Below are 4857 nucleotides of genomic sequence, written 5' to 3' on the forward strand. Positions count from 1 at the left end.
TTTGTGTTTTGGTTTGGGGTAGGAGGCTGTTAGGTTATTTTTACATAGAAAATACTTCGCAAAAATGGTAGATTTTACATGACTGTGAAGCAGTCAAAGCAATTTTAAAGATGATTACAGGCTTTGCAGATGGAGACTTTGTCCCTTGCACTGTGTTTGTAGTTACAAGTTTTTTGACACCAAACTTTTCCTGCTAGAAGAGGGCCATTAAATGTTCCTGATCACCATCTTGAATGGAAGAACTGGTATGAATTATAAGGCTGAAGTAATTTCTTGGGTTAGCATTCAGATGTGTGGTGGTCAAACAGTAAATTATCTGGTTTACAACTGGCCAGGAAAGACTGAAATTAAGAAGGTTTATCAGCAGCTACTGTAGAGAAAAAAGCCCAAGACAACAAAGAAGAAAAGGGATGGAAGAAGTATCTGTGCTTATTCAGGTACTCTGACAAATACGGTGAATGTCCATTAGACATGAGGAAGCTTTTGGGTTTTTTTCCCCCCTGTGTTATAGATCTGTGCAATTCCTTTCCTGTCTAAACTAAGTCCTCCTGTCCTGCCTGTCTCTTTGTTGCATGTGGTTGAAGGGCTAAAACTGTAAACTGCAATGTGGATGGCATTGCGATTCATTCTACGAATGCCTTCAAGGAAGGAGGAGGCTTGAATATGGGCTGAACATTGGTCCTCAAGTCTAAGACAGTTGAACTGGGGTCTCCCTTTTTTGGAGGACTGTTGGAGGAGTATTCTGTGTTATAGAGTAGTCTGTAGCTAAAGAAAAACTTAGTCGAAAAGAGACTTCAGAAGTGCAGTGACGCAGCGCGTGCAGAGCCAGAGAGCTGCCACCTCAGTTGTACGCAGCAAAAGGAACGTGCCAAGGTCAGTGACAAATGGACTTCACAGGTGTTTCCTTGTGACAAATGTCTATGTAGACTTCACCAAAGTAGAGCCTAGCACAGGTTTGAGTGCATGGGAGAAGCAACAGGTTGGGTCTGCTCCTCACCTTAATTAGAAATTACTGCACATTGTTGGTGAGTGCAAGGGCATTTTCCTTTTCGGTTCCTTATCACTAATTTCCTATGCTTAAACTCTGTACAAGCTCAGGATTCAATCTTTGCTCTGTTTAAACTGCATGAACAACTCAGCCCATCCTGACTGATCGGACTTTCAGGCTACATGCCTAACGCTGTTTTTCAAAGGCAGGCAGGTATCCAAGTCCACTCTAAGAAACGTAGGACAGGTGCCTCAGAGATGCCTCAGAAGCACTGTGAGCTCTGTCAGCAGCAGAGCATTAAGAGAGCTCACTTCCTTCTTGATAGATTACCTAATATATTACAAAAAACCCCATCTCCCAAGATGTCAAGGATGCCTCCCCAGGAAGGCTCAGAGAAGAGCCAGTGCTCACCATCTGTGCAGGACGTTCAGCAGGAACCCAGGCCAGTGCTGGTGGAGCTCATGGCAGCAGAGGTGAAGAAGAAGCAGAGGCCACAGTGGTCTGCTAGGATGAGGCAGGCTTAGACTGCAACTGGGAAAGGAGGAAGTAAAGAGGAACAATTAGGAAAATAGTGAAACCTGCTGGTCAAAAAGTAGGAGAGAGAATTTTTTTCCATGTTCACTTACTCTACTTCATGTTCCTCTCTGTCCTAAAGATCAACAGAAAAGGAAACCATGAGATTTGCCCAACCATGCCAGCACAGGAGTAACACCCTTTTTAAGAGTGTGTGGTTGCAGTCAGTGTAAGCTTATCTAGGACAATGCTGCCACCAAAAGGCACACCCAGCTGTTACCTTCTTTGCTTCTGTAGGTTAGGATTTGAGCGAGATGTGCTCAGCCCCAGAGTTATGATAAGCTGTGCTTGTGAGTCAGCACTCGTCACACAGCGCAGGGTCAGAGCCCAGGTTGTTCTCTTGCAGAGGGTAATGCATTAAAGGATCTGTCTTACAAGGGACACCTCAGAAAAAGGTTACACTTGTCAGTGATTTCTGAAGACACTTTGTCACCACTTACCTATGTCGTTTGGTCCTGTGTGGAGGCCAAATATCCTCATAAGCTCATCAGTTCTTCCTGCTGCACCTTCCTATCAAGTATGAAGTGATCAGTACCGGAGTCTTGGGATGTCTCTGCCAATCTGAAAGGGGGCCGTGTCTGACGTACAACGCTGCACTTGGTACACAGCAACAGGAGTTGTGAAGCAGTGTTCAGACATTGTTTATTTTGCATATGTGCATAGTAAGTATAGGAAACAGTGTAAGACGTTGCAGTGGTCGTCGTAAAAGGATGTGTGTTCATCAAGTCCATGTTAGGACAGATATACCTAAAAAGATATGTTTCTCATGCGTATGAGTGTTTTTTTTTTCTCTGCAGACACAAAGCTTGTATCTGGAACCTTGTCTTTGGTTGTACTCCAGTTTTTAAAGGCTAAAGAAGAAAGGGTGGGTTTGAGTCAGAAAAGGTGTTTCATCTTACTGGCTTGTGGCTAGCCTCCTGTGCTCTCCACAAGAATCAGAGAAAACAGAAGCAGAAAAAATACTCCTATTTTGTTACAAGGATTCCTTCTCAGCAGAGAAAACCATAGTATCACTCACCTAGCCACTGTGACAGATGACTTTACAACCTTCAGGACTTCTTGTCCCAAATTGCAAAGGAGCAGAGCAATCTGAGATGCCGTTTGAATAAGAAAAGTCTTGGAATCTGTTTAGTGTTCTGAGAACAAAGTCTGCCAGAGTAGTTTTTCCTGTTAATTAAATACCAAATGAACTATCATTTGGGGGGTGAGGGAAATAATTCCTTAAAAAAATGCCATGTTTCTGCAACATTGAAATTGCTAAGGGGAAGGGATTCATAAGAGTGTTGCTGCCTGTCGCCAGGGGCTACAGCCTAATGAGTATATTAATATAACATTCTAAGAGATTGCCACAGCTTCAGAAGTGTCATTATGGAAAAAAAACATAGTGGCCTTGGGAATACTTGTCAAAATATAGCCCAGGATAGACAAACCTGGCTTTGGGGGAGTGGAGTGCCTCAGCCTGAGGCCCAAAGAAAGGCTGCTCTTACTGAAGAGTTTGGGAGCTACAGCAGGGGATGTTGCCTGCGCAGTTCAACGCGGATTCCCCTCAGAAGAGCTTATGGATATCTCCTGTCTGCCGACATGCACATACCTGAGTTCTGAAGCTGATGTGTGAAATCTCCTCAGTGGATGAAGTCTACGTACCATGGGGAGATACTTCCCTCTGAGGGTCTGGCGGGCTTCCTAATTGCAGCAGAGCTTTGGAAATTTGCCTGTCTTGCCTCCTTCCAGTGTCCTGGGGCAACTATCACCTTTCCAATGGGCATTAAGCATCACTGCCCAGAGCTATTCAATTCCATTCACTATCCTTTATCAACTTCCCTTTCCTTGAAAGGGAATGGAGGCCTCTTGTTTTAAGAATGCTCTTAGAAGATGGAAGTGGCATGTCTGAGTGCACTTGGGGAGCTATTACAGGAAGAGGGAGAAAATGTTTCTGCACAGAGATCTCTCTCTTTTTCTTTTTCATACACAAGGGGATTTTTTTAAGCAATCTCGTGTCAGGATGCCAGTTCTTTTGCTTCCGACTCTTTGTTCTAGGATCAAACACTGTTAAGTGAGCTATCCGTCTTGATGCAAAGTCATTGCTGTTAGTGGATTGAACTATTGTGAGTAGAAATGCCCTTTACTGGTCTAGGAAACTGATACAGACCGGGGAGTAATCTACCAGCAGAATATCTTCCTCTAAATGAAAAAGATTCTCAGTTCCTAGAGGGATTCTACTTAACAAATCACGAGCAGAGTATAGATATTTATGGTATGAGTTGCAAAGACAAACATCAGTTTGGCGAGATGGCAGATGGTATTGTTTAATTCTTACCAAACTCTTAGTCATCAACAATATAATTCAAACAAATACGTGAAGAAAGACAGAGTTTGTATGTTAATGCTGCCTCTTTGAGATATTATTTTCTATGGGATGCCCGTGTCCTGCCTCCCTAGCGAATGCTTTGGACTCTCAGCTATCATTTTTTTGAGTTGGGAAGCAGGCTCACGGCTGTTCAGAGCGGCGCTGCCCACCTGCTGGCCTCCAGGACCTAGCTGGTCACAAAATCTGAGCTGATCGCACCCCACACTGCGATGTGCACTCAGAACATTGAAGAACTGCAGTCGGCATGGGATGAGATGAGCAATTACCCCATCAGGTTTTGTTAGATGATTGTCAGGGAGAGTTGTACGAGATCCGTTGTAAAGATAATTAGTTCGGGGAAACTTCCTTGGTGTGGGAGGGAGTAGAAGCACAATTTTAATCTGCTTTCAAGCAGTTTTTACTGAAGCAAATGCTAAAGGCAAAAGCCATGTATTTGAAGGCAAAAGGAGATTGCATTGGCTCTGTCAGAAGGCTATATTTTAAAGTTTTTGGTGTTTATAGCCTTGATGTTGGAGTTTTAGATCTTAAGAATCCTTATTTATGTTGGTGCTGATCCTTGTCTTAAAAGTCCTTATGATATATAAGATAATAGACATCTGTTCTGATGCTGTTTTAGAAACGGTTAAGAAGTGGCCATCAGCAGATAAATAGAAACAATTTCTTCTTCTTTACAGCAGTGTAGTAAACCTAAAGGTAATGGATTCTTTTCCTGGGGAAATAAGTGCTAAATATAAAATTAGGAATACTGAATCCCTAATATGTTTCCTGTGGAAAAAGCACATGCCAGCTTATTTAATGTCATAGAAGAGTGTAGATATATAAATTGATAGGTGTGAATAAAGTTCTTTATGCAAATATGTTTCTTTAGTTGTTTTTCACCAATATCCATGCTACCTTTTATGCACTGCAATGATTTATTTTATTTCAG

The sequence above is a fragment of the Calonectris borealis genome, chromosome 4 (genome assembly GCF_964195595.1).
Source record: "Calonectris borealis chromosome 4, bCalBor7.hap1.2, whole genome shotgun sequence".
Classification (NCBI taxonomy): domain Eukaryota; kingdom Metazoa; phylum Chordata; class Aves; order Procellariiformes; family Procellariidae; genus Calonectris; species Calonectris borealis.